Genomic DNA, 13,815 nt, shown 5'->3' with positions numbered 1-13,815 from the left:
CTATAAAAAAAAAGTTATAAAAAATTTAAAAAAAAAGAATAAATAAATACATAAATAAATAAAACAACATCGACAAACCCACTACATCCTCTTCCTGATCCTTCGATCCTCGAACTCGAACACGTTGCTTGGGCGTGGCGGCGGGATGGCCAGGCTTCGGGTGTCGACCCCTGCCCTAGCCGTCGTCCTGCTCCTGCAGCGGTTCATTAGAATTTTAAAAAATAAAAAAAAAGTGGCAAGCGTCGTGCGTTCTAAACTTATAGTCGCCTGTTCACGTCCAACTGTATTTTTTTTTTTTTTTTTTTTTTTTTTTTGCCGCAGTCGGTCTAAAGGTATGAGTCTGACTGAACATCGAAGATAATTCGCTTAACATTCTACCCACCAGCAAGTACCCAGTATTCCAGAAACAATTCCGCAGGACAGTTCATGGCTGCGCTGCGGTCATAACAGCTTACGCTCGAGCGTTTCCTCGCGCTGCAGCGGCTACCGGCCACCGGCCAGACGCCACCCGCCGCCTGAAGTCCGGCGCCGCCCAGGTGAACGCGGCGCCACGCTGTCAGTGTATGTATCAACTGTCATTTTCGAATTTGAAGTTCTAGTTATCATCTTGCAGTTAAGCATTGGATTTTGCATACTAGAAAATCATGAACTACAGTTAAGCATAGTAAAATTGAGTCGCAAGTGGAAATAGGTGTAACATCTGCAACACAACGTTTACTTTTGGTGTAACAGAGGGGTGAATGCAGAAGAGACAGCTAGAAAGATTTGAATTGTGTGTGGAGCGAGTGCGTTTGGGAAAAATACGCCAGAAAAAGATACTCTTGTTTCAACAAACATCGTTCTGGCATGAATGATTTTCCACATTATGGAAGTCTCGACTACTGATATAAGTGATAGATTACCATTTTACCATCATGCGACATTTGCATTCAACAGGCAAAGTTCAGAAGTCTGGTGTAGGAGTACTGCATGCTCTAATTCGAAACAACAAAAATCAACGGAGTGACTATTATTGAACGTCATCAGGTCGATCATTGAGCATTCGTATGCAGTACTGTTACTGGTGACGTGGTATGATGCCTGTATCGTTAACTTCCTAAGAAGAAATGAAAGGCTGAGCCCCTCCAAAAGACATAACCTCGAGCAAAGAGTAGTGTGAACATAATATTTTCATCTGATAGCTCCAAAAGTGTGTTTTGCGCTACGAATTATGCCCCAAGTGCTGTGTGCAACACAGCTGGAATTTGTTGCCAACAACTGAGACACCTTTCGGTCTCAGCGTAAGAAAATCGACCAACACAACTACGAAAGCAGCTTGCGCCTGGTAGCCAAACATGTTTCTTGGGAACAGGCTACTTCCTAAAGTGGGAAGACATTCTTTTGTGGTTGAATTGTTGGCAAATGTCAGTCAGACGTGTGCCGTCGGTCTAAGCGTTTCGGTGTGTTGAATTAGTACCAATGATTTTTCTACAGGTTTTTTCTGTCCCAAATAGAGAGTGTAAGTCTCCAATTAGTATTTTCACGTCATCTTGGTGAATTTTGCTCATAGTATTTTCGAGTGTGTTCCACAATTTTTCGACATTTTCGGTGTTTTCCTTATTTTCGATGTTGGTGGGTGCATGTGCATTTATGAGTGTATATTTTTTATAGGGGCTCTGAATGAGCATAGTCATAACTCGATTGTTGATGGGTGTGATTTCTTCGACAGAGTTGTTGATATATCTGTGTTCGAGAAATGCAATGCCGAAGATTGGTGCGCCTTTCGCTACCGTTTGTTGTATTTTGCTCTTGAAGATGCAATGGTTTCCGTAATGCAAGTTTTAATTGTCAATTAATCGTGGTTCTTGAAGAGCAAGGATGAGAATTTTTTAGCGGACGATTTCTTTTGTGAGATTATTTAGGTTTCTTGTTTGGAGCAATGTATCGATGTTTAGTTTTCAAATGAATGTTTTCTGCTTGTAGGGAAATTTACCAGAGATCTTCGATATTCTCTGCCGTGCTAACCTGGACTCCCCAGAGTGCGAAAATCCAACTGCCGCCTGTCGGTGGCCAGGTTGTGTACCACCTGGGGTAAAGTTAGCTTTGCTTGCATATTTCACGTTTTCTTGTGTTTCATTGGTTTGGCCTGGGTGATACCGGGACCAGACAGGACCAGAGGGTGTTGAAGCCTTTGGAAGCAAATATTTTCCGTCAAGCTCATTGAGATAACAGACGGTGACCAGAGTAGCGGTAATTTAAACTCAGATGTGTCTCGATTTTGGGTTCAACGGATTGAGTAGCCGTTCAGGATTGTGTTAGTATTTGGTTCACCCCAAGTATTTGATTTCCTTGGTACCACCCATATGGGGGAGGGTTTCCCCTATCGGCCACACGGGATTTTTATTATTATTATTATTGTCATTATGTCATCAGCAAATCTAAATATGGAGTATCTTCCCACTACTAAAATAGATGTGTATTGTTCGATTCAATATTTCCATCAGATAAATATGGGTTATAATTACGTTACATTGCTGCTAGTCGACATATTTCTCACTTTTTCTTAGACAGTTGCTAGCTGTTACTCCATCATAGGAATTTATGTGCGCAGCATTGTTGCAATACACACGTTCAAATTATCCAATTTCTGTAATTTCATTTCGATACAAGATCGTCCTAATCGGATTCAGCCAGTCAGTCTTAATTTGGATATCCGACTACGACTCTCATCATATGATAGACTGGGTGAACCACATTCTTAATCGGACTGTTGAATCCAGATCACTTATCTACGACAGGGAATGAATTCTTAAACACTGCGGAAAATAATAATCCAATGTGCTTATTACAAATACATTATTTAAATAAAAATATATGAACTAACGAGATAACAGATTATTTACAGGAGCAGAGACCCATCCATCATAGCAGAGCAGTGCGAGATTGGTTTCAGGGCCAAGAGAGGATAAAGCTGTTGCCGTTTGTTCCACGATCACCGAACATCTTCCAGATAGAGAATATGTGGGCAGACGTAACAAGGTCATTGCCATGTGTTCCTACAAATGCGAGCGACCTTTGGACGATTATAGAAAACGTATGGTGGGAAGTAAACCATCACGCTACACTGTCGACGACTTAATGAAATCAATTCCCCTACGCCCTCGAGAAATCTTACATAATGATCGTGGGTCGGTTGGTAACTAAAAGTATACTCGTCCACAAAACCCATGTGGACAATTATCTGATAATCAAAAATATGGTTCAAATGGCTCTGAGCACTATGGGACTCAACTGCTGTGGTCATAAGTCCCCTAGAACTTAGAACTACTTAAACCTAACTAACCTAAGGACATCACACACATCCATGCCCGAGGCAGGATTCGAACCTGTGACCGTAGCGGTCGTGCGGTTCCAGACTGTAGCGCCTTTAACCGCTCGGCCACTCCGGCCGGCATCTGATAATCGGTCAAGCTTTGCTTTGTCACAGGTCTTTAGCATACAGCAAGTCCATTTACTTTCAGTTCCCTCCTTACAATTCTTGCAATGCAAGGTAACTGAAAAATCTCATCCACTCGACGCCAAATGAGGAACTGACAGTGCATGTGTTGTTCAACACACAGTAGTTGTCACCCTCACTCGAATCAATGACTGTGTGTGTGTGTGTGTGTTTTCGTGTTCACGCACAATCTGAATCAATACTATTAACATTAGAGAGACAACCAACAATAAATATTGCATCAAATATGACTGTAAAGTATTTTAATGCCTTGGGAAGTTACAAACTGAATTTTTACCCATCCCACATCCTGCGTATTACGTTAAGTAAGATGTATTAACTCCATAGTATCGTTAGCAGAGACAGTGCGCTCTTGTCGAGGCTCGCGACAAGTGCAGCGATTAGCAGTGCCCAATGCCGCCGCGATTTGTTTATGTTGGCTGAGCGTGGACACTGCAGCAGACGCTTCGCCCTAAAGAGAAAGAAATCACCTTGGCTCTGACTGCAGTGAGCGGATATCACTGGAGGCGTGTTCTTATAGTAACCAACGTGAGACTCTACTCACAGGTGCCATGGAGCAATTGCAACGGGTATCATGTCATTAGTCATCAGAACATTAACCAGTTATGAAGTGTCCACTCTATTTGAATCCCAAGAAAATAGGAACCTTCTCACAAAGGAATGTGAGGTGATATCAAAATTTATCCAACATACAAAAATTAACTGCAAGGCTTTCCATGTATGCAATAATAGCACACAAGGAAATATTATGTCTTGGAAGCGTATATTTCATTTCCTCTTCTCATATTAACGCCCTTGTTTTAATATGAAGTGAAAAAATACACACTAAAAACTAAAGTTCCTGAGAAGCATATAAGTCATTTCCTCTTCTCATATCACAACTTTTGTTTTAGTATGAAGTAAAAAAATAAACAGTTTAGAGTTCTGAAGCATAATATGACACCAGATTCTTATCGTAGGCGTTATCGGAAACGCCAAAAGCAGCGAGCTGTCCATTCTTTTGTCCAACAGTCTGTTTTCTTTCATGTATTACTCCCGCTAGGAGATTCTTAATTAAGGACTTGTGGGCATCAAGTTCTTCAGCAGAACAAGCCTTATGTTATTGTGCTAATTACGGTATGGAAAAAATGCAACAAAGACGAGTTCCGCTAGAGCAGTGAGGATATTTGCACATGTGTGTATTCAGCAATGACTGCCAGCTGCCACAACACTTCACAGAATCCTTGCGGCAGGCAACACAACTGTGCGTGCACTTCAGACTTCATTCAGTAAGACGTCAGGAGATGGATGGAAACGTCAAATTAACGTCGCTTTCCGAGTCGTATTCAATCCAGAATGAGGTGTTATTAAGGTAGTTGAGCGTTCTAGCAATTACACTTTTATGATTCCCATATGAGTATTTCGATAGCCAAAAGAACCCGTTAGTGTGAAACTATCGGGAACTGCATTATATCAAACTGCAAGAACTTGAGACAATACTTGGACTCTTCTCTTCGCAGGGTGACCTATTACTGTTATTTAACATTCTCTCCGTCCTAGTCGTAATGCAAATGGAACTTCAGAGGCGCTTTCCGCTATTCTTGACAAACATCAGCAACTTGTAATCACTGAGAGTCATAACTGCGTGTTGATAATGGTTCAGGTTGTCAGTAGCTGTGGTGGTGTTATGCTGTCAAACTGCTTACAGTAACGTTAATGGTGGCGCACATAATTTAGCGCGGACCACCTACTTAAGTAAAGATGGTGTTGTGGCGTCATCGCTTGTCTTTATTTGGCCTCAGCTTGAGTAATCCGATTCAACGAACATAGTACTCCAATTGCGGGCTCCTAATACAGTATGACTGCAGAGATTATCGTGCGGGTATTGCATTAATTCTGCAATGATGTGCTTAACAAATCTTACCCTCAGCTATGCAGCTGAAATGACTCATTACACAGGTACTCCATGTTGCACTTGGGTAAGTGATCAGTTAGCTGCAATCCTGCTTGTACTGTTCGTAAATACTCGTAAACTTCAGAAATGGTTAAAATGGCTCTGAGCACTATGGGACTTAACTTCTGAGGTTATCAGTCCACTAGAACTTAGAACTACTTAAACCTAACTAACCTAAGAACATCAGACACATCCATGCCCGAGACAGGATTCGAACCTGCGACCGTATCGGTCGCGCGGTTCCAGACTGTAGCGCCTGGAACCGCTCGGCCACCCACCCTGACCATTCGTTATTTGACTACATATGAACTACAATCTAATTCGCATGTATATGACATGGGTTAGCGCCGGCACAAAGGTATGACTAAGGGTTGGATGCCGTTGAAGTCCTGTTACATTGATGGCAAGACAAATGTTCGCAAATCACCTCTATTGCCTCAAAAAACAATTGCATCTTAAATATCGAAGGACCGACGTCCACACTGTCACAGCGCGTTGAAATACAGCAACGACGGCAGATGAAAATTTGTGACCGACTGGTTTTCGAACCCAGACCTCCTGCTTACTAGACAGACGTTCTGATCACTGGACTATTTTTTTTTTAATGTTTGATAAGACTTTCAGCACCAGGTAGGCGGAGGCAAAGAGGGCAGGGGTCGAAGATCCGAGGCCTGGCCACAGTGCCTTTCCCATACCTGGCACTGAGCAGCTGCATTATTTCCATGTATTCCATGTTTGCACCCGTATATTCTTTTAAATTGTAGAACAAAATTGACGTAGTAATTGAGGTAAAATAAATTACAGATTGCCGCCTCCAATGGCGTGCGTTCCTTGTAGAACATAACTTATAACAATGGAAAGGGTGACGGAAAAATACATAACAAATATATTCACATTTTAATTTATTATGCACTGGATGCATATGAGGTCTGTAATGAAGCCATATATTTTTCAACAAATGAAAGAAATTTCGGAGCCGGTGGGATTTTGCCAAATTAGAACAGTTCTGATTTTAGATCCAACATAAAAGAATATTCCAGGAATAAAAAAAGTGAAAGAATAGTATTCCTCTTCTAATGAATAAAACTGCCCACCTCTTTGTAGCCCACATAAAGCAATAGATAAAAAATTATAAACCATTCCTTATATTTGTTATTCTTCTTCAGCTTAAAATGTTCTATTGTAATATAGAACATGTACTCTACTAAGTTCTAAGTTTTGTTTGTTGAAGCGTGTATTCGTCATCGCCATAGTGGCGTATCACCCAGCGTGATGATATGGGGTGCTATTGGTTACGCGTCTCGGTCACCTCTTGTTCGCACTGACGGCACTTTGAACAGTGGTCGCTACAATTCAGATGTGTTACGACCCGTGGCTCTACCCTTCATTCGATCCCTGCGAAACCCTACATTACAGCAGGATAATGGACGACCACATGTTTCAGGTCCTGTACGGGCCTTTCTGGATATAGACAAAGTTCGACTGCAGCCCTGGCCAGCACATTCTCCAGAACTCTCACCAATTTAAAACGTCTGGTCAATGGTGGCCGAGCAACTGGCTCGTCACAATACGCCAGTGACTACTCTTGATGAACTGTGGTATCGTGTTGAAGCTGCATGAGCAGCTGTACCTGTACACGCCATCCAAGCTTTGTTTGACTCAATGCCCAGGCGTTTCAAGGCCATTATTACGGCCAGAGGTGGTTGTCAGCAGGATAATGCACGACCACATGTTGCAGGTCCTGTACGGGCCTTTCTGGATACAGACAAAGTTCGACTGCAGCCCTGGCCAGCACATTCTCCAGAACTCTCACCAATTTAAAACGTCTGGTCAATGGTGGCCGAGCAACTGGCTCGTCACAATACGCCAGTCACTACTCTTGATGAACTGTGGTATCGTGTTGAAGCTGCATGGGCAGCTGTACCTGTACACGCCATCAAAGCTCTGTTTGACTAAATGCCCAGGCGTATCAAGGCCATTATTACGGCCAGAGGTGGTTGTTCTGGGTACTGATTTCTCAGGATCTATGCACCCAAATTGCGTGAAAATGTAATCACATGTCAGTTGTAGTATAATATATTTGTCCAATGAATATCCGTTTATCATCTGCATTTCTTCTTGGTGTAGGAATTTTAATGGCCAGTAGTGTATATCGTGTCAACCGATTCCCGTTCTATTAGGATAATTCATACGGGGGCGTCGTTTTATAACGTCTGCGAGTGTAAAATGCTTGCTACCTTATTGAGCGTTAAAACGAAGGAGTATTCTGCCTCAGCGTGTATATGAGATTCCGCCAACCTTGTGTGCGAACACACAGCTGTGCTTGGCTTGCGCCTCTGGTGAGACCCGAGTGCTTTTGCTGGGTTAATGAATTGGGGTTTCGCGTGGCACGTGCTGAGCCGTAACGTCGTCCGGTAGGTGCGTAAGAGGAGAACGGGGCCTCATTAGCAGGGGCGGTGCGCGCCCACGGGGGAACCCGACGCCCGCCTTGCCAGCGGCCGTGCGCTACACCGTTCCCCAAGGTGACCCCGGGCGCTGCTGCCCCTGCTGCGGATGGCTCCCTACCAGGTCAGCATAGCTGGTCACCAGCCGCCGCATCCATCAGCTTCACGTTGAACTCTGATTATGTGGCTGCAATGTGACGTGTAACGCTCGCTTAGGTTACCAGACCGTCAAATACAACTAACATTACATTTTCCCCTTCTTTCGCCCAGTTTGTTAACGGGTTCCACATGTACACTTACGCGATAAAAATCATGGCGTGTTGATATGCAGATAGACAGATGGCTGTAGTATCGGGTACACAAGGTATAAAAGGGCAGTGCATTGTGGGAGCTGTCATCCGTACTCAGGTGATTCATGTGATAAAATTTGCGACGTGGTTATGACCGCACGACGGGAATTAACAGACTTTGAATGACACACACACGGGACATTCAGTTTCCAGAGTTGTTAGGGACTGCAATATACGAGGGTGAGTCAAATGAAAACCATAAATACCGGGTGATCAAGAAGTCAATATAAATTTGAAAACTGAATAAATCGCCGAATAATGTAGATAGAGAGGTACAAATTGAGATACATGATTGGAATGACATGGCGTTTTATTAGAATAACAAAAAATACAGAAGTTCAAAAAAAATGTCCGGCAGATGGCGCTTCATCTGATCAGAATAGCAATAATTAGCATAACAAACTACGACAAAGCAAAGTTGATGTTCTTTACAGGAAATGCTCAATATGTGCACCATCATTCCTCAACAATAGCTGGAGTCGAGGAATAATGTTGTGAACAGCACTGTAAAGCATGTCCGGAGTTACGGTGAGGCATTGGCGTCGGATGTCTGGTCTGGGGACCTGGGAGGCCAAGCATGACGAAAGTGGCGGCTGAGCACACGATCATCACCAAACGACGCGCGCAAGAGGTCTTTCAAGCGTCTAGCAATATGGTTGGTTCTAATAAAACCCCATGTCATTCCAAGCATGTGTGCCAATTTTACCTGTCTATCTACATTATTTCGTGGTTTATTAAGTTTTCAAATTTATACTGACTTTTTGATCACCGGTATTTTTTGAATATTATTTACTGAGCAGAAGTGGTACAAAGTTGTATCACTATTCAACATAATCTCCCCCACGCTCAATGCAGGTCCTCCAGTACTTACAAAGTGCATAAATTCCTTCAGAAAAAAATTCTTTTGGTAGTCCGCGCAACCACTCATGCACCGCGTGGCGTACCTCTTCATCAGAACGGAACTTCTTTCCTCCAATTGCGTATTTGAGTGGCCCAAACATATGGATATCACTTGGGGCAAGGTCTGGTGAATATGGTGCATGAGGAAGACACTCACAATGCCGGTCTGTGATTGTTGCAACTATTTTACGGACAGTGTGGGGCCTTGCATTGTCGTGTTGCAAAAGGACTCCTGCCGACAGCAATCCACGTCACTTTGATTTGATTGCAGGCCACAGATGATTTTTTTAGGCGATCTGTGTATGATGCACTGGTGACAGTGGTCCCTCTAGGCATGTAATGCTCCAAAATCGCGCCTTTTTCGTCCCAAAAGAGAGTCAGCATAACCTTCCCTGCTGATGGTTCTGTTCGAAACTTCTTTGGTTTTGATGATGAGGAATGGCACCATTCCTTGCTCGCTCTCTTCGTTTCCGGTTGGTGGAAGTCAACCCAGATTTCGTTCCCATTATCGATTCTTGCAAGGAAGCCATCACATTCTCGTTCAAAGCGCCGAAAAAGTTCTTCACAAGCATAAACACGTCGTTCTCTCATTTCAGGAGTCAGCTGCCGTGGCACCCATGTTGCAGACACTTTGTGAAACTGGAGCACATCAAGCACAATATGGTGTGCTGACCCATGACTAATCTGTAAACATGCTGTGTCGTTCAGTGTCACTCGACGGTTTTCCTTCAATATGGCTTCAACTGCTGCAATGTTCTGTGGAATCACAACTCGTCCCTGACCTGGACGAAGAGCATCTTCCATTAAAGCACACCTTTTGTGAACTTCCTTCTCCATTCATAGACTTGCTGCTGTGACAAACATGAATCACCGTACTGAAGCTTCATTCGTCGATGAATTTCAATAGGTTTCACACCTTCACTACGCAAAAACCGAATAACAGAACTCTGTTCTACGGTGCAAGTCGCAAGTGGGGCGGCCATGTTTATACTGATACCGCGACGGTATGTGTGCATCTGCACTATGCTGCCGCCTACAGGCCATTTTGCACTCTGTTTGTAGCACGCTTACCAACTTACAGGATAACGGCGCGAAATTTGGATTTGTTATTGCAAATGTAAGGTTTTCATTTGACTCACCCTCGTACTGAGATCCACAGTGTCAAGATTGTGCCGAGAATACCATATTTTAGGGTTGTCCTCTTACCATGCTGTGGCCGACCCCTACACTGAATGACGGATAGCAGAGGCGTTTTCATATAGTTACCAGTGCTAGCAGACAAGCAGCATGGGTGAAATAACCTCAAAAATCAGTATGGGACGTCCGACGAACGTATCCGCTAGGATAGTGCCACCAAATTTTGCGTTAATGGACCGTGGTTCAAAAATGGTTCAAATGGCTCTGAGCACTATGGGAGTTAACATCTGAGGTCATCAGTCCCCTAGAACTTAGAACTACTTAAACCTAACTAACCTAAGGACATCACACACATCCATGCCCGAGGCAGGATTCGAACCTGCGACCGTAGCAGGTCTGCGGCGCAGACCCCACGAAGCCTTGCACCCAAGTTGTCAGAATGGCACTGTGCAACCTGATGATTGCTCCATAATGGTGTGGAGTGTGTTTACATGGAATGGAATGGAAAAGATTATGTTCGACTATTTGGAGACTTTTTGAGGCCATTCATGGACATCAGGTTCCCAAACAACGATGGAATTTTTTATGAATGACGACGCGCCATGCAACAGGGCCAAAATTATCCGCTATAGGTTTCAAGAACATTCTGGACACTGCGAGCGAATGATTCAGCCACTCAGAATGCCCGACTTGAATCGTATCGAACATTTATGGGACATAATCGAGAGGTCAGTTCGTGTACAATATCCTGCATCGGTAACACTTTCGCAATTATGGTCGGCTATGGAGGTAGCACGGCTCAATATTTCTGCAGCAGACTTCAAATGACTTGTTCAGTCCATGCTTCGTCGAGCTACTGCTCTAGGTCTGGCAGAAGGAGGTCCGTCGCGATATTAGGAGGCATGCCATGATTTCTGTCACCTCTGTGGATTTTCTGTGACTAAAGCAGTTTTCAGTATGTTGTTGTGGTCTTCAGTCCTGAGACTGGTTTGATGCAACTCTCCATGCTACTCTATCCTGTGCAAGCTTCTTCATCTCCCAGTAACTACTGTAACCTACATCCTTCTGAATGTGTTTAGTGTATTCATCTCTTGGTCTCCCTCTACGATTTTTACCCTCCGCGCTGCCCTCCAATACTAAATTGGTGATCCCTTGATGCCTCAGAATATGTCCTACAAACCGATCCCTTCTTCTAGTCAAGTTGTGCCACAAATTTCTCTTCTCCCCAATTCTATTCAATACCTCCTCATTAGTTATGTGATCTACCCATTTAATCTTCAGCACCCTTCTGTAGCACCACATTTCGAAAGCTTCTATTCTCTTTTTATCTAAACTATTTATCGTCCACGTTTCACTTCCATACATGGCTACACTCCATACAAATACATTCAGAAATGACTTCCTGACACTTGAACCTATACTCGATGTTAACAAATTTCTCTTCTTCAGAAACGCCTTCCTTGCCATTGCCAGTCTACATTTTATATCCTCTCTACTTCGACCCTCATCACTTATTTTGCTCCCCAAATAGCTAAACTCATTTACTACTTCAAGTGTCTCATTTCCTAATCTAACACCCTCAGCATCATCCGATTTAATTCGACTACATTCCACTATCCTAGTTTTGCTTTTGTTGATGGTCATCTTATATCCTCCTTTCAAGACACTGTCCATTCCGTTCAGCTGCTCTTCCAGGTCCTTTGCTGTCTCTGACAGAATTACAAAGTAATCGGCGAACCTCCATGGATTTTAATACCTACTCCAAATTTTTCTTTTGTTTCCTTTACTGCTTGCTCAATATACAGATTGAATAACATCGGGGATAGGTTACAACCCTGTCTCACTCCCTTCCCAACCACTCCTTCCCCTTCATGCCCCTTCACTATTATAACTGCCATCTGTTTTCTGTACAAACTGTAAATAGCCTTTCGCTTCCTGTATTTTACCCCTGCCACCTAGAGAATCTGAAAGAGAGTATTCCAGTCAACAATGTCAAAAGCTCTCTCTGAGTTTACAAATGCTAGAAACGTGGATTTGCCTTTCCTTAATCTATTTTCTAAGGTAAGTCGTAGCGTCAGTATTGCCTCATGTGTTCCAATATTTCTACGGAATCCAAACTGATCTTCCCCGAGGTCGGCTTCTACCAGTTCTTCCATTCGTATGTAAAGAATTCGTGTTAGTATTTTGCAGCCGTGGCTGGTGGTTTATGGACTTGCTATATTGTCCACAAGACTCTTCAATGGTGATTGTGCACCTGCACAGTCGCAACAGATGGCTGCTGGCCGTCTCTACAAGGACTGCAGTGGGCCTGCACTTTTGATGACCCACCAATACCATTATTTCTACAAGGACTGCAGTAGGTCTGCACCTCTGATGGGCCACCAATACCGTAATCTCTACCAGGACTACAGTGGGTCTCTTCTGTGATGACCTACCTACCAATATTCTTGAACTTCGACTGACTCTGCTGTGGGTTTGCTCTGTTGTGACCCATTACCTGTCTGCATGTCAAGAGTTAGCACTGTATTTCTGTTGGAAGGACTACACTACTTCTTCAAGACTGCATGGAAATCCATGTGTGTATTTTCTTTCACTGCTCAGACTTTGAGAAAAACACTGCAATTTTACTGTGATGAACGATCAGCACTGTCTTTATGGACTGTGAGAAAACCTTTGCTTTTGAGCAACAGTATATCAATAAGTGTGTGCATTTGATTTCTTTGTTATTGTAATTATAAATTTTTTTTCAAATCTGTATTGGCCACTGCCCAAAATAATTCGTAAATTTTTTTGTGGGGAGCATGGGGGCTATGTAAGTAGGCTGTTTAGGTTTTTATGTTGGTAACACCACGTAGCGCTCTGTATGACAATCACTGACTGTGCCGTGTGCAGTCTGTGGCTGGTTGGCATTGTTGAAATATTCGCTATTGTAGTGGTGGGCAGTTGGATGTGAACAGCGCATAGCGTTGCGCAGTTGGAGGTGAGCCGCCAGCAGTGGTGGATGTGGGGAGAGAGATGACAGAATCTTAAGAGCGGACGATCTGGACGTGTGTCCGCCAGAAAGAGTAAATTTGTAAAACTGGATATCATGAACTCATGTATATATTCTGACTTTTTAACATTATTAAGGTAAATACATTGTTTGTTCTCTATCAAAGTCTTTCATTTGCTGACTATGCCTATCAGTAGTTAGTGAGTTCAGTAGTTAGAATCCTTTATTTAGCTGGCAGTATTGGCGCTCGCTGTATTGCAGTAGTTCGAGTAACGAAGATTTCTGTGAGGTAAGTGATTCATGAAAGGTATAGGTTATTGTCAGTCAGAGCGATTCTTTTGTAGGGATTATTGAAAGTCAGATTGCGTTGTGCTAAAAAAAAAAAAAAAAAAAAAAAATATGTTTCAGTTTAGTGATGGTCAGAATAAGTAAAGAGTGAACTGTCTGAGTACGTTCAGTTTTGCTGAGCTGTTTGAAAATAAAATAACGTACGAGGTTTATCAGCACAGTAATTCACAAATTTTTCTAAGGGGACGTTTCAACTTTTCCGCCAGAGCGCAGAT

This window comes from Schistocerca cancellata, chromosome 5 (genome assembly GCF_023864275.1).
Source record: "Schistocerca cancellata isolate TAMUIC-IGC-003103 chromosome 5, iqSchCanc2.1, whole genome shotgun sequence".
Taxonomy (NCBI): Eukaryota; Metazoa; Arthropoda; class Insecta; order Orthoptera; family Acrididae; genus Schistocerca; species Schistocerca cancellata.
Note: the sequence above shows the minus strand (reverse complement) of the source record.